Source organism: Equus quagga, chromosome 17, assembly GCF_021613505.1.
Source record: "Equus quagga isolate Etosha38 chromosome 17, UCLA_HA_Equagga_1.0, whole genome shotgun sequence".
NCBI lineage: Eukaryota > Metazoa > Chordata > Mammalia > Perissodactyla > Equidae > Equus > Equus quagga.
In genome coordinates this window covers 26,452,682-26,472,323 of record NC_060283.1, presented here as the reverse complement: position 1 = coordinate 26,472,323, position 19,642 = coordinate 26,452,682, and the positions used below count along the sequence as shown (strand labels likewise).

The 19,642-nt window shown below is 42.2% G+C and overlaps 1 protein-coding gene across 12 annotated transcripts in view; it reads left to right on the top strand.

Moving 5' to 3' along the window:
* The first annotated feature begins 183 nt into the window (after nucleotides 1-183).
* PHF21A (PHD finger protein 21A) overlaps nucleotides 184-19,642 on the top strand; it is a 171,327-nt gene continuing 151,868 nt past the window's right edge. For 10 of the 12 annotated variants that reach the window (XR_006885711.1, XM_046642871.1, XM_046642869.1 and 7 more), the window contains exon 1: nucleotides 184-687. The gene's annotated coding sequence lies outside the window, so the exon portion shown is untranslated. Of the gene's footprint in view, nucleotides 688-1,528; nucleotides 1,883-3,297; nucleotides 3,691-19,642 lie in introns of those variants that run through there. The other 2 variants (XM_046642861.1, XM_046642862.1) reach the window with 2 other exon arrangements.

Genomic DNA, 19,642 nt, shown 5'->3' with positions numbered 1-19,642 from the left:
CGCCCGCTTCCCCAGCCCCAGTCCCTCTCGCCCGGCTCTCGGGAGCGGCGGGGGCGCGCACGGCGGCGGCGGCGGCGGGCCGGCGGGGCCGCGCGGCGGGCTCCCGCGCGGGCGAGTGTGTCTGGGCCTGGGCGGAGGGATCCCCGGGCTGAGGCGGCGGAGGTGCTGCGGCCCGGGGCCGGGTGGTGAATGGGCTGGTGGTGCTCGCTGCTGCTGCGGAGAGGAGGAGGAGGAGGATGAAGAGTTGGGCTTGTTTGTCTCCCACAGTTTCTCTCCTGCTGCTCTGAGTGCCCCCCCCCCCACTCCGGCCCGGGGCCTGTGTGTGTCTCTCCTGGAGGAGGAGGAGGCTCCAGTTCCTCCCCCCACCCCCTCCTCCCCACCCCCCCTTGCCTGGGGAAGAGGAGGAAAGAAACAGCCCAGAGAGAGAGAGAGAGAGAGTGAGTGAGAGAGTGAGAGAGAGGGAGAGGAGAGGAGGAGGAGGAGGAGAGAAGGGAACAACCTACCATCTTAACACACTAATATCTAAAAAGTGCGAGAGGCCCAGAGCAGCCGCAGCAGCAGCAGCAGCTCCAGCTTCTTCCCTCCCTCCCCATGAAGAAGAGTTCCCCCCTCCTCCTCCTCCTGCTTCTCCTGCTCAGAGTTCCTGCCTCCAGCTGCCAGGGGGGACAGCCAGCCAGCAGCAGGAGGGTGCAGTATCCCAGCTTTTCCATTCTCTCTTCTCCTCACTCTCCTCTCTCTCTTTTTTTCTGGAGTAGCTCTGTTTCCCCTCCCTCCCCCTCCCCCTCTCCCCCTCTCCCTCTCTGTCTTGTCTCTGGTGTTTGTCTCTGGGAGGAACAGGGGCTGCCTGCTTGGAGTTTGTTGTGGGGGGAGGGAGGGGGAGGGGAGGGGTGTGTGGGAGGGAGGAGGGAAAGGGGGGGTGTGCTCGCCAGGACCCCTCAGTCAACTTGAGATTTGAGCAATAACTTCCCCTTCGGGGCGCCCCCCTGCGTGCCCTTCCTATTCCTCCCCCCCTAAAAAAAAGACAATGGAAAAACCTGGTCTCCCCCCCTTCCTCCCCTCTGCCCTCCACCCCTCCCCAGGATAAATTGGAAGTAAGTTTAGGAGCAGCCTCGGGAGCCTGGGCGCTGAGTGCAGGGCCGGAGCGGGTGACAGAGGCGGCGCGCCGGGGGTGGCGGGGAGGGGGCGTCACATTGTCCCAGCGGGGGGCCGGGGAGGGGGGCCGCGGGCGGGGGCGGGGGGCGCGGAGCCTCGGCCGCCCCCCTCGGCTCCCCCTGCCCGGGGGATGGTCGCCTTGTCTCTTTCACCTCCCCCCACCCTCCGGGATGCTGTCGGGGGGAAGTTTTTATTATGGTTATTTATTTAATTTTTTTTTTTTTTTTTTTGGAAAACCATCTTGTTTGGTGACTGAGGGATCTGGTTTAAAAAAAAAAAAAGCTGCGGCTGCTGACGCTGCCGGGCCCGAGTGTGTGTGTGTGTGTGTGTGTGTGTGTGTGTGTGTGTTGGTGCATTTGTCTTGGGTGGCCGGAGCAGCGTTGGGGAAATTCCGCTTATTCTTTTTCTTCTGCAACTTGTTATTCCGGAGAGTCTGCCTGCACCCCTCACCCCGGGGCCGGCCCTCCCGCACGCGCCCCCGCCGCCCGCGGCCGCGGGGCGCCCCCGGGACCCCGCGCGGGCCAGGCGGCTCCGAGAGGGGCCGCGCCGCCCCTCCCCCGCCCGCGCCCCCGCCGGGGGGAGGGGCGCGCGGAGTGGGACTCTTTCCGTTTGGTCCAGCCCCGTCGTGCACGCAGTTCCCAACACTTCTCGTCATCCTCTCTTTGGTCTCTTTATTCTGCCGAGCGGTGCTGTTAGGATTTCTTTTTTTCCCCTGACCACGTTCGCGATGGTGGGTAGCAGCAAGGTGGCCCTGGGAGGGGAGGGCTTGCTCTCGAGATTGGGCACCGGGGGAAGAATGTCTCCGTTCAACTTTGTCTGGGGTTTGCACCCCCGGAGAAGGCCACACGCCGGTTGTAGGGTGCAGATGCGCCGGCAGTGATCGCTAAGTAGTTGAGTTGTTGAGACGAGGGCACGACTGCTCATGGCAGCCAGGTTTTGTTTTCATTGGTGAATCCGGTGTCATCATATTCCGGTCATATGTTGAAATATTCTTTGTTTAGGTGTGGAAGTAGAGGATCTCCCTCGGCACGTCCACATTGTGTTGTTTTTTAAAGATGTCTCTTGCCAGGATGGCTTTCTAGAATTTCAGATGGGAGTTGAGGTCCGGGCGTGTGTGGGCCTCAGCACTGGCCTTGACAGTGAACTTTGTGGCTGTGTTTTGGATTTCAAAGATCTGCCCCATAGCCGGGCAGGGAGCTGTGCCTTTTCGTTAATAGTCGGTGTCAGGAATGGAGCTGCTTGAGCTGGGGCCGGTAGAGAAGGAAGAACATTTATGTATTAATAATTGATAGCTGAATATTAGGATCAGATTAATTTGGGCTGATGAAAGTTGTTTTTTTTTTTTTTTTTTTTTTTTAAAGCAGTTGTGCGCTCTAGGAAGGAAGGCGTTTCATAGGCAGACTTTATAGGGGGTTCTTCAGGCCGGGAGCTGGAATCTCTTTAGAGAGCATCCTCATCAACATCTGTAGCTTCTTGGAGGGCCTGGTAAGGGGACCGAGATTGGAGTTAAGACGTCGGTGTGTCCTTTTCAGTGTTTATGTTGTTTGTTTACGTCTAGGGGTTCACTCAGGTTTGGGCAGTAGAAATAAATAGGTCAGCTTTTCTTTTGGTCTTTGAAGACCAGCCCCCTCCCCCCCCTTTTTTTTTTAAGTTTCACAATTTACTTGGTTTCACAGCATTGTAGGAAACTGTTACTACATTTTTACTGGAAACGCTATTATTCATTTTGATTTTGGTGAGTTCCTTCCCATTCTCTTTTTCTGTCTCCACTGGTATATGGAGTCTCCCTCGTGGGTTTAAAACTACCTTATTAGAGGCCATCTAAAATGTCTGAGGAATGCATTTTAAAATCTCAGGACATATCTTTTGATGGCAAGGAGGAAGTTTTGTGCGCAGTTACATTCATGTTTATAAAAAAAATTTCTGAACTTAAAACTTCTGTGAATGTACAACTATCCTAAAGCGAACAGCGTAGTAATAGTGCAGGAAATTCTCAAAGCACAAACTTCTGGCTAACACGTCAACCATATTCCAGGTGCTTGTCTTTATGTCCGACTTTTGCTTTTGTTAACATGATAGTGTTTGCAGCGTGACTGGCATTGCTTGGCTGGCCATCATAGTCTTTTCCTTGAGTGCTTTTGAAGGTTTTTTAACATAGTTTTTCGATAATCTTGCAAGCTTTATTTAAGCATTTTGCTCTTTGGACTCAAGCCAGTCTTTATGGAACTGGAATAGTAATAGATGAAAAAGACTCCTGCCTATGCCAGATTTGATTTTGAAGAGATATAAGTGATGGACGGGGCCCTATGTCTTTTAGCCTTGAAAGGTCCATCCTTTTTCCCATTCAATCCTCTGGAAGGAGATGCCTCAGAAATACTCTTCTTCTGCTTACTTGAAGAGCTCTAAATGCTATCCAGCAGGAGGTGCAACAGCAAGAGAAAGCAAATCTGAATTTTGAGGGTCTTGCTACTTATGACAGCTCTACTTAGCTTCAGCTAAGCAATAGGATTAACACCTTCAAGTTCCCAAAGATTTTGAGTAAGTCCGTTTAAAAATTCCATTAATAAATTACATTGTTATTTGAACTGGAAATCTTTGACTGCTTTTTACCTCCTTACAGTAACAGATAGCTTAAGGATGCTGCATGTGGGTATAGAATGCTGTTAGAATTATTTTATTTTGAAGAATGATTAGTCTTATATTGGTGAGTGGGGTGTTAAACACCTTAAAAGAATCATGTGCAAGGGCTATGAACAAAAGGACTTGGGGCTTTATGTTTTGTGAGCATCCTTATTGTGTTAATACAAATAGGACGTAGAGTACTTGAGATTTTGGGAAGGGAGGTATCGTATGGAAAAAATTTTAGACGTGTGTGTGTGTTTTTTTCCTCAAAATTATGGATAGTGATCCTAATACATAAATTCTTAGGCACTCAGCTTTATGAGTACGTGTGGTTGATGTATTTGGCCTCCAAAGACAGATTCTTGAACTATAAGTAAAGTTTGATCTGTGGATATAGGTCATTGCTGATAAGTCCTTTTGTAACACATAACAATAACTGCGTCCATGAAAGTAGTGTCGTAGCATTTACAGCACATGGTCCTGTGAAACTCTGTTAGGTGAATTGATTTATCACTGGAACTATGCTACTGTGATGGCTTGTAAAGTTTTATATCAAAGTTTTAAAAACTTAGGAATGTGTAGAAAATTTGGTGAACCTGCTTTCAATTTTATCTGTTGGCTAGACATAACGCTGTACTTTTTTTTCAGTAAGCTCAAATGAGAAAATACATGTGAAAGCGCTTTGTAAATTCTCAGAAACCTTGCAGATGTTAAGTTGTTGAGATAGTTAATTAATACATGGACAGACGCTTCTATCTTTAAAATGTTAACTTTCTCCATATCATTTGGGAAATGAGTGCATTGAAAGTACACCCTGAACACTTCATGAAATTTTTTTTTTTTTTTGAGATACTGCTGTGGTTACCAGAAAGCTCTTTGTTACAGTTTTGAAGCTTTGTTTAAAAAATGCTGCCTAGGCAGTTTCTCATAATTCAAAAAAAAGATCATTTTTCCTTCTGTGGATCCTCTGAAATGTGTTTCCCCTGTTAAAGTTTTTCTTCATTTCTCCATTGATGTGATGGTAGTTGGTTTTAGGAAATATTGAACTTCCCGGATTCTTCTATAGAAGTCTTATTAACACACAGTAACAGATGTCATGGTTAAGGTTTTGATTGATGCTGCTTTCTGAAAAATTCTAACTAAAGTTTTCAGACTTGTTTCAAAGTGAAAAAGATATATCTGTATGCATTAGCACGTGTACATCATTTTTGTTTTTCTATTTTAGAGGGATGCATGAGGAAATGACTACTCAAATCTAGAGGATTACACTGAAATATTTTTGTGTAAAAATAGCCCAAAAGTTTAAAACTCAGAGCCTTGAGTTCTGGCCCTGCTCACAAATTTGGACTAAAATAAAATAAAATATAGCTAATTGGGAGTTCCTGTGTTTATGAGCACATCAAAAGGTCTAGTATCTTAAATTTTAGAAGTGACTGCTCTTTATAAAATAGCCCCAATTAGTAATTAAATACAGACACTTGTTTCTGTGAAAAATGAGAAAAACATTTAACTGTTTAGGTAAAAATGAAACCTCTCAGGGTGATACTAACTTTTTCACCCCACTGACAGACACTTCATGCTAAAGGTTTTTTTGAGGAAATACTGAAGTTAAGGTTCTGTTAACGTGCTTTAAAATTTTGTGTCCTTAGAGTTTCTAGCTGAAGGGTTTTGTGTTTAATTACTATTCAAAGGGAGAAAAGGAAGGGATTCAAGTTTTAGGTCTCTAACTTTGGACAGAAGTTCCTTGTGTCTACATTCAGAGCTGATTTCTTAAAACATGTTTGAATCTTCATATTAATTTGTGCTGGGAAATATTGATGATTTACATTGACTTTTGGGCTTTTTTTGTAGGCCTTAAGTATTCGTTAGGAGCATAGCAATATGTTTTGATCTCTTTACCTTTACCAGGTGTGTGTTTGGCTGCCTTGAGATTCTTTTTTAAATGTTAACATGGCATTGACTTTATTGTAGATAATTATTTCTTCAATAGCCTGTGCTTTCTTTGTGTGTTTGTATTGTTTTGTAGGCTTTCATATAATTCTTCTTTGTGTATTAAATTTTGGAAGTTATCTTTCGAGAGATTGTTGAAATAGACTTTTAAGAATAACTTTTACGTTACTTGCCTATCCATTCGGTCTTCAGCTGAGGTGGTGGGGACTCTTCTCTTGGAGAGAGAATGTGTGACGTTCACTCATCCTGTGGGGTTTCCTAGAGCAACTTTCTTACACTAGACACTTGTTTGGCAGTTTGAATACTTCTCCACTTGTCTCCCTTCAGTACACTGCAAGGCCTTTCCTTTTTAAAAAATAAAAAATAGTGAGCAGGTCTCTGTTGAAGGAAACTATTCTTTCCTATATTTTGGAATCATCTACGGAAATGTTTTTCTGCTTTTTTAAGTAGACAAAAAAGTGAACCGGTAATGTGGGGATAGGAAGGGAGTGGGGCCTAACAGGTTGGTGATCTGGGCTTTATTTTGACTGTTTGTGGGCCTAGGGGAGAAAAATAACTTAAACACAGAAGCCGAAAAGATGGGTTTTGTTTTATTGTTTTGGCTGCAGTGAGAATACAAACTGTCAGTACTTGAGGAGAAGGAGCAGCAGAAAGGAATTGATTTTTTTCTGCTGCAGATCCAAGTATTGTTAACCATGTGCCTCTCTAAAGCAGCATACTTAGAAATCAAGCAGTAGTGGATTCTTCCGCCCAATTAACAGGCAGGCCCCTACACTGTATTTTGTTTTGGTTTTTGTTTAATTTTAAGTAAGTACCCCAAACTTCAGAGTAATGACAATAATTTCCTGATAAAAGTGGGTGATAGTAACCATGGCAACTGCTGTCTCTGGCCTTATGGACAGTATGTTGTATTGATGAAGCTTCAGATCCTGTAGTGGCTTGCCACTTTTATGGTGAAATGTAGTAGCATGTGCTGCAGGTGATTTTTAGCTGGATTGTGTTAAATTTGTGTGCCAGCTTATCTTTCCTTGTTAGGAATTTCTTGGACTGTGTTCCGCAGCGTGTTTGTGAAGGTGCTGTTGCCTGAAAATAACCCACCACCTGTGTTAGGCCTCCTGATGCAGACTGCGTTTAGTTCTTTCCCAGCCTCCTTCCCCAGCCTTCAGCAGGTAGGGTGCCTGTGGACACTGTATATCCATAGATTACAGCTCCAACTGACCCGCTTGGGTTTGGACATGCTTTAAAAAAAAATCTTTGTGTTTTTAGAAGACGTCAGTGGACGAGAGAAATGGGTCTTTAGTTGGAATATTTTTTTTCTAAGTGTTTGAGTAAGGGCTTGACAAAGAAGAATTTAAGTGGTATTGTTTTTTTGTGTGATGGTGTTATGTGTATGTATTACTATAAGAATATATTTCCTAGTGGGCAGTATTAGGGTATGGCAAATGTTTTCTTATGAGAATTTTCTTTAAGAAAAATTATTTATAAAACATAACTTGGAAAGACTGTTAAGAGGAAACCTGGTAAAACAAAATCTTTTTTGGGGAGGGGGATAGAAAGCTTTGAAATTGTTCGAACCAAACCTTAAAAAATTATTGAAAAAATTATATTTTTAAATATCATTTTAAAATCGTACTAAATCTTTTTGCTTTTTAAGCATATCTTTTATATGCTTATTCTGTCTAAGGTTTTCCTCATGTGAAAATGTCTAATCTAAATATTGACTGGTACTTTTCCCAATATGTGCTAAAGAAACTGTGCCAGAGCAGAGAACAAGTTAGATCTGAATTTGACTCGGCCCTGATAAGAAGATCTAGTCAAATTGTGCTGGATAGTTCAGACTTTCTTGAAACTTACTGTGATAGGGTGAGGTGGTTTGCTTACTACAAGTCCCAGGATGCACTGCGGTTTTTTGCTTAACTCCGGATTAGAGCATTGCATTCTGGGACCTGTAGTTGATTTAAACAGCACAGGGAACCCTTCCCTCCTGTCTACTCCATTTTATACACAGCTTCCCAAAGCCTCTAAGAACTTTCTGCTAAGTAAAGTTTGGTTGCTAATATCATGATTATTATGCTGCTGACATTCTCAAGTGAGTCTTCAGAAACACCCTAATGTTGTAGTTTACCTTAGATTAGTTTGTTGTTTTTTATCAGCTACTGTAATAAGATTTACATGTCAAATAACACCTATGTATGGATATTTACGTGTGTATATGTATTCAGAACTTGACTTGGCCATTGTAAGTGTTTTTGTCTGTGATGATGCAGGTCTCTTTATAGTTCCACAGCGTTATTTGCTGCTAGCATGGGCATTAGAAGCCTGTTATTGTCGGGCCTGATGTGTATATACTGTTCTCTTTTCTTTGAATGGGGCAGTTACTCAGTAGTTAAAGTGGGATGGGAGGTTTTTTTTGGTGCTGCTATTGAAGTTCACAGGTTTTTGATTCTTCTGTGATAATTGTCAACATCTTAACTCTCAATCTTCTTTAAATGGAAGACAGATTCCTGAAAATAAACGTGGTTTTAGGCTAACTTTAATACTCAAAGGTGTGTGTAGTCTGCAAGGTAGAGGAAAAGGTAAGGTTTCTTTCATAATTTGTTTATTTTCATTTGTAACATTTGAATTTCTGTTCTTTTGAGGATTCTGATACTTCTGCTTTATTAGCTGATGTCAGAATGTGGTCGCAGGCACTGAGTGTTAGAATCTGTGCAAGTGCTCAGGGCAGTGCCTGGCGCATGCCGAAGGCTCGGTAAATGTCTGGAGTTAGCAGCAGAAGTAGTAGTGTTTATTGTTATTTTAAAAAATAGCATGCTTCACACTTTTCCCTCTCTGTTTACATTAATATTTGATCAGAAGCCCAGGCTATTCTAACAAGACCTTGAGATTTTGGTTTATGGTAATGATGTGGCAGTTCCTTAGAATTTTTTGCTGTACGTAAAATGTCTTTGCACCTGAGTTTCTCCCTAAGTGGCATGTGCCCACAGTCAGACAGACAGCCAGTAGCAGAATTTTGACCAGGATTCAGCTCTGCCTATTCAATACTCTTTGCCTCTGTATCACAGCCTTTGGTTGCCTTTGGGAAGTTCAAAAGATAATGAAAATTTCTTTGTTCATGATGTTTGCACTGGTAGAATATCCAAACTAGTTGATTAGTGAAAATAAGATGCTGCAAAAATGTTCCTTGTGTCACAGTGTATGTAACCTTGGAAAAAGTCTGTTGTGTTTAGAAGCTTGAACGAGTCTGTCACCACGGTTCACAGCGTTTCAGGATTGGCGTATTGGAGGCCGGTGAGCAGCCCCAGAAAGAAAATGTGGTTTCAGGTCCGTGGGTTGTACTGAAAATGTTAGGTTCAAAAAAATCCTAAGTCTTTACATTATTTTTCTCTTTTAGGACACTCTAACTTCTTTTAGGCTCTTGAACTTGCAGGATATTTTTATCTGCATGGCTGGTCTCTTTTAGCTTTTTGAGAAGGGAAAGGGACACCTGGGAATATTGAAAAATGTAAGCATAAGTTGTGATGTCTGTGCCTTAGTTGGAGTGCGTGCAGAATCGGGGAAGTGTCTCTTACCTGCCAGGCCAGTGTCTCTTCCAGCTTTTCCCCTGCGCAGAGCTCCTGGAATATCATGGCTGAGGGCCGCTGTGTTTATTTAAGAAAACTCTGCCTTTAGTAGTAATTATTTGAGTACTTGTTTACACAACAAACCAACCCACTGCGATAATACTAACCGTTTTTTCCCTCATAAATGTAAACTGAAATTTGTTAATGTTTGTATATTAGATATTAAATAGATTCTTCAGATGTGTCAGAAATTTATGGACTCTCATCTGATGATGCTTCCACATTATGAATGGTTTTATTTATTTTATATTAACTTGTCTTTTCAAGGCCAAACGTTAAATAAGTTCAGTGGTTAGAAAGAAGTTAAACACAAAGGGCTAAATATAAGGGAGAAAATGGTCTCTGGTATTAATTGCCCAATGCAGGAAATAATCAGGTTTGGATGAATTCTCCTTATCTACATCGTATAGTTAACACACACTTGTGTAATTCCTGAAATACTAAAGTTGGAAATAAGGAGAGTGAAGCTGGTCAGCCACGCGTAATTCCCTCTAGAGTCCTCTGACACACCTAAGTTATTAAGCACAGTTTTCTCTTTTTTGTGAAATGTCCCAAGCCAGTGAAAATGAAACAGTTGTGATGGTGTCAGAGGAGCTGGCTTTAAGACCAGTCCTGACACTAGCTGTGCACTCTTGGGAGGTTCAGCCTTGCTGGACCGAATGGGGACAATGGTCAGAGCCTGCCTCCCTCTTGCTGTTAACACGATTAGATGAGGTTGTACTCGGGAAGGTACTAGGTAGACTAAAGGAGTATATGTAAATAGAGTTTTTAATCACTAATAGATGGCTGGATTTTAAGATAGTTACCTGTGTTGTGTTAATAATATTATTTTTAAAAGTTTAAATAGATGATTTAGAATCGTAATTGGTGATCTAGAACCTCCCCGCCCCCCCATGGCCAAGAGACAAGTTCTTAGCGTGTTTTTACAGTGTACGGTATATACTGATGCATTTGCATATATATTATAATATAGATATCATAAATGTAGTGGTGTGTTGTTATGGTAATAAAGAGTTTTAATAATGGGCTTTTAATTGGAAAACATTTTTATATGTTAATATACAAACTTACACAAATATATTTATTTGTTCTTGCAGAAATGGCATAGATATAGGACCTTAAATGTCTGGCAAGTTTTTGTACCTTATATTTATCTGCTATGATATTAATAATAATACTAATGTAACGTATGCTGAGTGTTTATTGTGTGTAGTGTTGTCTTTTTGCATATAGGGTCCCATTTAATTTTAATCCTCACCACAGTACTCTGAGGATTTACTCTTAGTATCCTATCCCCATTCCCCAGAGGAGGAAATGAAGGCTTCCCTGGGATCACGTGGGTACCAGATGCCTCAACCTGAATTCAAGCCCAGGTTTGATGCCGGAACCCCTCCTCTTGAGTGTCTATAATGCTGTGCTAAACGGTGTAATTCCCATGGAGACCTAGAAAACGAATTACTAAAGAAGTTATACATTTTCTGAAATGGCCACAGCCGTGCTGTATCATTTTGAGAGTGTTTCATGTTGATTTTGGTTGCGTTAGGTTGAATATTTTGGAAATAGTAAACAGTGGAGTAGAATGGAAATGGAGGCCTTTGGGGTCCTGCCTGTCTTTTTTGTCACTGTCTGCCCCTCACCCAGCACGGTGCCCAGCGTGGAGTCAGGTCTGATGGCTATTTCTTAGGGTCGGGATTTGGGACTGTATCAGGCTAGGTTATTTTACACATTTTCTTAGTAGGGGCAAAGAGTTTGCATTCACTATTCAATTAGTCCTCATGTAACTGTTAGCATTTTAGAGGGTTCAATGACAAATGTCCTTTCTTTTAAGAAATAGTATAAAGGCAGTGCCTCTGAGTTATGAAAGTAGTTCTACCAATATAGACATGTAGAAAGTAGAAAATTAAAGTTGCCCCACTCCCATCCTACTTTTAAATCTTCCTGTGCATTTAAATATGTGTAATATATAGTGTATATATATGTATTTTAAAAATAGAATTATACCATAATACTCTCTTGAAGTTTACTTTTTTCAGATGGCTATTTGAAAAACTTGCCTGTTTTGGAAAATAAGTCTCAGGTAGGAAGTGGGAGTGAGGATGGACGGCGAGAGGTGGGTAAAATTTATACATTAAGATTGTAAACCTATGTCCTAGACCGATTATTACCTCTGAGGCAAAAAGCATTTTAAGTTCTTTTTACTTGTACCTAATGCCTTAGCAATGGTCATTGTTATTTTTAAAACTTTAAAAAAGGTTAACCAATTTAAAATGACAACATTGTTTTCTGTCCTGCACGAGTAGTGTAGGTGGCAGCATTTCAGAATTAAATTCGACTGCTTCTGGTAACTACTTATAAAGAGATTAATTGTGGTTTCAGGTAGCTTTTTTTAACTGCTGGTCTCTCTTCTTGGTTGTTAGGAGGCATTGATTCAACATTTGCAAAGTAAAGTAGGGTTTTAAAACCAAGAAAATACTTGTAATATTTTAATTAATGGGAACTCGAACTAGTCCTGCTTAATTAGCATTCAGATGCCCTGCGTGAGGGTCAGTCCTGGTCCTCACATGTGTGTGTGAGCGGTGTTGGCTGACCTCACCCCCGTCCCTGTCCCTGTCCCTCAGCCACCCCCAAGTGCTATCCTGGTAACCCAGCGTTTTTCAAAGCAGTAAAAAAAGATAAAGATAAATTATTTGAGTGCCATTCACTTTTCTGGCATTATAAAAAAAGAAGGCCTTATAATCTATATTAAATATAATCTTTGATTCTGGCTTTGAGAGTTTTCACTTGTTGCTAAGGTTGTTAGTCATAATTCACCTTTGTAATTTTTAAATTAAAAAATTTTATTTCATAGGAGATAAGTTTTTCATTATGGAAGTTTAAAAAAAACCTCTTTCTAATCCTGGAATGCTCTGCTTGCATCTGCGTGCTTTATGCTTCTTTAGACCCGCATTTAGCGAAGTCCTGAAGCCTGGCCTTGAAAATTCTAAGAAATGGGTCTGATAATAAATGCAGCAGTGGGGCCGGCCCCATGTCCGAGTGGTTGAGTTCGCACGCTCCGCTGCAGGTGGCCCAGTGTTTCGCTGGTTCGAATCCTGGGCGCGGACATGGCACCACTCATCGAGCCACGCTGAGGTGGCGTCCCACATGCCACAACTAGAAGGACCCACAACAAAGAATATACAACTATGTACCGGGGAGCTTTGGGGAGAAAAAGGAAAAAAATTTTTAAAAATCTAAAAAAAGCAAAAAAAATAAACGCAGCAGTTTATTTGAACTATAGTCACAGTTTTAAGAAGCCCAGTTGAGTATTTCTCATTGGTAGCATTCGTATGTGCTTTTCAGTTTGTGTGGTGCAGACCGTGGCCCAGAGAGTATTTGATTATTTCTCAGAATGGTCTTATAAGTGTACTAAGGGCTCTTTATGTCATGGATGGTGAAACTGAGGCAGGGACGAGAATTTGAGTAAGTTAATGGCAGAGCCTAGTTTTCTCCTCTTAGTCTAGTTTCTGCCTTCTTAACCTGTAGTCGCCAAACTTTAAAAAATTATGGCCACCAGTAAATGTATATTTATATATAATTTTCTGAACTAGTGTTTTATGTATGTTATAAAACGTACAGGAAAATTGAAATTTAAAAAAGGATGAGATTTTAAAGTACACGTTGTAATAATTTCTTCCCGTGGCCCCTTCCTTCCCCAGGGCGGGTGCCCCCACGTGGAGACTGGCGCTCTCCCGTCTTCTGCAGTAGAGGCAGCCATGGGGACACCTGGAGGACAGTTGGTACCAGGCTGGGGCTTTTAAGTTGGAGTGATCTTTTGCAGCTTTTTAATTTTAAAGAAACAGCCTTTCTTCCTGTGAAAGGCTGAAAGATTGAGAGTAAAGGCCTTGAGAGAGGTGAGCTGAGAAGACAGAAATGTAAGCCGTACTCGTTTTCTTCAGAGTTGACCAAGGGGAGAAGGCTGCCTTCCTGGACAGCGCTTCCTCCCACCGTGGAGGTGGCAGGGCCTCTGTTGTTGTCAGGCAGTTTAGAGAACGCAGGACAGCTTGGTAAGCGTCTTCTCTGTGCCTGACATGACGTAACACTGTGGAGTATGCAGCACGCATGTTAAGTACAAGTGGTTGTATTGGGCTCGTTGCTGCAGCATTTTTGAGGGTGTCTTAAAAGCACTTCTCACTCGATAGAGTTGGGTATTTGCAAATTACTGAAATCACCATTTCACGGAGACCAAACTTTGTAACTTGACTGATTCTATTTGGTATTTGTTTACTTCTCTGCTCTCCCCCCACAACCCCCAGTACCTCAGAGCAGAATTCTTCTTCCGAAAGGAACAGATGCCATTAACTTATCAGGACCCAATACTAAAAAGCCTACAAAAATCTTTGTGCTGCTTATTTGCTTTATTTAATCTAAATGCAAAGCGTATTGTAATTATTGCTGTTGGAGGGTTTTAAGCTGATGGTTCCTCCCCACCCTTTTCCGTGCCCAGGGCGGATAGATTAGGAATGCCAAATTGACAACTTGGTATAAAGAAATAATGACCACTGAAATAAAACAGGAGTTCAAATAAAAAGCAAACCAGATACAAATGTAGAATGAAAATATCTTTTAGTAAAATGTTAGCATGCTGTACTTGGAACAGATGCCACATTAATTCAAAAGAGAGCCCAGAAAACGTGGCAACTTTACGATGTCAATGGAGGGATCTGCAGTAGTTCCTGTTCCCATTGTGTGGGGTTCTCCCTTCCTCCAGGTCCAGGCCTGTTTTTCCAAGTGTTTATTTTCTGTATATGTTACATGTGAATAGACAAATATTAAATCCATGCTTAATATTTTGGTTTATGTCATTAAATACATTGTCATACTAGTAGATCTTAGGATAAGAAGCCCAATCAATAACTTGTAATACAACAATAATGATTCTTGTTTTAAATATGCGTATCAGGATGCGCAGAATCGGAGGCAAAAGTTTGCTTTCCTGCGCACCCTTCCAGGCGCACTCGTGATAATGGGCTGATCTAAGAGCTGAGTCTTCCAAGCAGGCCTCTGCTTCCTTTTTTTCTTTTTTTTTTTTTTGCGGCCTCTCCTTTTTGAATGTAAAATTTGGACAAGATACAAAACGATGAGAGAATTTTGCATTTTTTCCCTCATTTAAATCTGTAGTTATCATTGGACATTTGTTGGGATTTTTAAGTAGCTCAGATTCATTCATTCGTTTTGAGGTGTTTTTCTGGCTTTTGGGAAGAAGAAGAAAGGGTGATGGAAGAGTACCATACGCACTTGGGCACTCCCAGAGTGACATTCGTGTTACGGAAGAGGGTGCTGGGACGGCTCCGAATGGCTTGATCCTTGCAGCGCGGGGTTAGGGTGGGTCTGAGCGTGGAGAGAGGTGGGCTGGGGGCTCTTAACCAGATTTAGTGTGCCACTTCCTGAGCAGTGCAGTGATCTCGTCACCAGGGGCATTCCTGTGTGCCTGGACAGTGGTCTGGCGCGCATGCCTACGCAAGCTCCACTCGTTCTTCACAATCCGTCAGAGCATGGAGGCTTCCGGTTTAGGCGTGTTGTTGGAAGGGCTGAGTCTTGTTTTCTTGCAGTGCCGGTGAAGGGAGTTTTTGGGTTGGCCATGCAGCACAGTGGTTGAGTGTCAGCGCCCGGGCTGGAGCCAGTCTCCGTGGGCTCAAATCCTGACTTTGCCATGGGTTTGCTCTGTGACGATGGCCAAATCACGTCCCACTCTGTGCCTCTGCCTCACTTGCTTCACATGTAAAATATGCATAAATAATAGTACCCATCGCCTGAGCTGGTTATAACACGTGAACTGTGACAAGTGCCTGACACATACTAAGTGCTAAGTAAATGGTAGCTGTTGTTAGGTGTTGTCACTTAACCTTAATTCTCCACTCCTCTCCTCTCTTCTCAAGGCGTGAGACAAAGGCATAGTGGGAAAAGAGCCTCAAGCTTTGGGGTGTGACCCCTGCGTTGGAATCTCAGTACAGCCACTGAAAGTGGAGTGTGTGAGCTCGGACTGGTGGTTTTAAGCTCCCTTCCACAGAGATGTGTCCCCTGCATGCTGCACACCGGGCACCGTGCTGTCCGCTTGGCCTTCAGTGTCTTCATTGGTGATCCCAGGATGATAATGCCAACCTTCTAGGACTGATGTGAAGAGAAAGTGAGGAAATCTTAAGACACTTGATAAGTGGTAGCTGCTGTTGTCATTATTATTGTTACGGTCCCACTAAAAGTTTGTGGGAAGAGAGTAAATATGGAACAGCTTAGCTGGAAAGGAGAGTGTTTTTCCTGAAATGTCTTGGTGAAGAAGGTGTGGATGGGAAAAGCGTGTCTAATGAGTTCTTGTTTGTGAATAACTCTGGGAGAATTAGAAAATACATGAGAATATGTCGGTTATAACAGAGACTTAAAAATACTCAGGGTACTTTATATCTGTTAAAACCCCGTTATACATTTGATTGAAGCTTTTTTTGCACCGAGATACTGACGTGGCTTACAGTAGGTCACTGAGCATCAAGTCAGTAGTAGAGTAGGCATTATAACTCAGAAGTCTAAACTCCTAACCAGCTGCTCAGGACAAACTGTGTGTGTTTAACCCTTGAGAACACAGGCTTGGGTGTAAAAACTGATGGAAGTGATTCTAGAACCCCAGAGACGTAAAGTGGCACACAAGTGCTTTCTAGTAATGACGGACACAGTTTATTCGCCATCTGATTTTGGGCATTTTGCCTTTGTGAAATTTCCTCTCATCTGGTGCCTGGCCTTTTCTTATGGTAATTGTTATTTTCTTTCTATAATTAATTGTCATATGTTACCTATGTAGAGCCTGGAAAGTGGGCCTGAGAACAAGTTGATTGTGGGCGAAGCTGCTCTTTAACTCTCTGTCTTACAGTGATCGAAAAATTAAGATTTTTTTGATCAAATTTGTAAAGAATTTAAGTTTTTAATATACCCATTAGTATGTATGTATGTGTGTATATATGTGTATCTATCTATCTGGTAAGTGGCACCAGTAATTGAGGAAAGGAGAATGATCATTAAGTGTGAAATAGAATTAATTTTATTCATTCACTACCAATTTGGATCTGGAACTTTTTTGACCTTTGACCTGTGTAGGTTTTTTCCGGTGTGTGCACTAGCTTACCAAAACATCTTAGTGCTGTGTATGTTCCCGCTAGTGAGCATTTGAATTAAATCAGAGTAATAGCTTCCATTAATTTTTGTTCTCATTTACCCAACTGCACCGTTTCATAAAAGCCTAGAAGGTGGATAGAAGTATTTACAATATTTTATTTTGTCTGTGTTCATAAAACATTATTTCTGCTTTCTGAGCAGAAATTCCATCAAGTTTGTTTTGATAAAGTGCTATACTCCAGCTCAACAAATATTTTAAAAATTAAGCAATTTTATAGTGGGCTCTATAGTTTTCCTTCAGTTAAAAAAATTGTAATGTTGCGTTGCAGGAGCTAGAGCGGTCAGTCAGCAACGCTTTGTAGTTTGGGAGTTGGCATCGTGTATGTACAGTATTGTTTTCTTTTCTTCAGCCTGTATGCAGGACCTATAAACGTTGCTTCTCTTGGGTGAGTGGCATTGTAAAAAGTTTAGAAGTGTATTTCATTTTAATCAATACAGGAGTGAGAAACAGGCCCTACCTATAGGGTCTTTGGGGTTGATTTAAAGAATTACACAATTTTGAAAACCTGTTAGTCCCTGCCTGATTTGTAAAAGGTGGGCCGCGTATGACAGGGCTGGACTCCGGTTCCCGTTGTGCGGGACCCTGCCTGGTTCGGTGGGGTGCCAGCTGCTTTGCGGAGAGAGGCCGCTGTCCATTGATGGCGCACACCCCTCCGTCGCCTTTCCTCTCTCTCTGCTCTTCTCTGCGTCCGCTGTCCCCTGTCTGCTGTTCATCACTCTCTCCAGAGCTCCCACCGTCTTACTCTGTTTCTCTTCAAAACAAAGTAGAGCACCATTGTAGTTACTGGTTTTCAGACAGGGAGCTGGTGTCAAGACCGTAAGGCTGTGACAGTTTGTGGGCCTCCCCAGTCTGGGCCCTCAGCCGGGAGTGGGTAATAGAGAGCTTAACATCACTGGCGAAGTAACTGAGTTTTTGTGAAACATTTTATCTCTGGGCTAAGGGAAAGAATAGAAAAAGACCTTTTTACCTGAGAAGTTGCTGTAGTTTCTGGGAGGGGGTGAGGTGGGCCGTCGTGGGGGTGGGGCAGCCTTGTTCCTCCCTGAGATCAGGGAAGTGGCATGCATTGAGTTATTAGGTTGGCCTCTGAGTCCCCTGGACCTAACTGGAGAAGAGATGTTGGCGTTGCTGATTCTGAGAGTGTTTCGATTTGGTGATAGGGCTGGTGGAATTTCTTTCTTTAGTTTGTAGAATGCCAAGCAGGGGCATGATGCCTTGTTGTTATGTATTGATTGTTGACATTTCGTTAGCTGGCGGTTACAAAATACCAGACCCTTTCCTTTCCAGGTTTCTCCTAGTGGTTTTGAACTGTTAACGGAATCGTTTTGGTAAGAAAAGTAAAACTTGGAAATTAGCTGTGGTTATGTTAGGTTAATGGCTGTGTTGGATTTAAATTTAATAGCTTCTAAGATCTATACCAGGCATTTCATCCATTATTTAATTACACCTAGAGAAAAACGTGTTTCGGACAAGAATCTTAACTTTATCTCTACGATTTTTTTAAACTTCCTTTTATGGATATTTAGAAACATCCGTAAAAGTAGAGTGAATAATATTAACAAATCCCATATACCTGTCAACAACTGTCAGCATTTTGCCAATCTTTCCAGTGTGTGAAACATCCAAGGAATGTAATTTTATGTTTTTAAGTCACGCGGTACAAATAACCATGTGGTATACTCAAAGGAGGAGTGTGTGTGGGAATGTTAACTCTTCATATGTTGTAACTTTGCTATTAGTAATCATCTTTTAGGATATTTACTTTCATGTGTCTTTTAACTTATTGAAGATACCTGAGCCGCCACTAACTTAGTGGAGAACCATATCTGCTGGGAAGATTTTAGTTTTCTTACCCCTTCTGTCTTCAGAGGCTCAAGATGACAAGTTTTGAGTTTTCTGTTCTTATGAATTGCATTTTATTTTGCGTACGCTTGCCTGTCTGCAACTTGTGTGTGGACCACCAATAACGGCCATTTCTAGAGTATGTAGGGCAGTGTTCACGTCAACTTGAAGTCGGCAATCACTGTCTTTCTGCACTTTCTCTTCTGCATAGTCTATTTCTGTGTCACCCAAGTGTGAGTATTGATTGACTAAGGAATACGTATGATAACTTACAAGTTTGTTGAGGAAGGGGTTTCGAGCACCTGCGCCCCTGGACCTGGTAGCCGTGATGAGGTGCTTGTGTTATTTGCCCGCCTGTTCGCACCTGTCTGGAGGAGCTGTAAGGCGTGCGTGTGCCTGCGGTTGTGGGGCCTGTTCGTTACTAGTCACTACAAGGTGATGGTAGCCTTATTTCTAAATTTCCTTGCTTTGATTAGATTAAATTAGGCCCATAGGGGTAATTATTCCACCCAGAGCTTGGAGAAGCATAGTCATTGGAGTTGTGCGTCGAAACCCCTGTGCGTGCGTGGAAAAGGTGTCTGACGTTAGGATGCTGTTTGGCACGTTTAGTTTAGTGCAGGGAGTGTACTTATTTAACAGGACCTTTAATAAGCTCCCTCCACACCAAAGATATACTTTAAAAAATTATACTTAAGACGACTTTGTAGTATTCCCCAGTAGAGTTCATCTAGAGCAGCAAAACCTTTCTAAAATAAAACTTATTCCTTTAACCGGTATTCATTTAAGTGGGTTCCTCTGTGCTTGGTTTCCATGGAAAAAGCGCATAGCTAACGTTATTTATAAGGTGGAAGTAAAACAGGGTGCCTAATGGGACCCCATGCTGCTCTGATGAAGAGACTGAGGAAAGAAATCCATGCTCATGGGATGTTTTTTTAACAAGGTTAATGGAAGCCCTGATTTCACTCTTCTGTAGCAGAACATATTTTTGGTTTTAAAGGCTAGCGTTCATATCAAGGAAACTTCTTTTTTGGTCTTTGTTGCTTTCACTTTCAGATTTTAGGACCACTTACTTATCAGCATGATTGAGGCTTTCTGCCTCAGACTCCCGTTTCTTTGTGGTTTTTGTTTCCAAAGTTGAAATGCCCAGCACATTGTAGCCGTTTCAGATTCTCATTGACGTTTCAAAGTGCAGATGAAAAGCTAAATGTTCATTAATGATCGCGGTGATGATGAAGAGTCACTATGTTGGACTACTTGGATT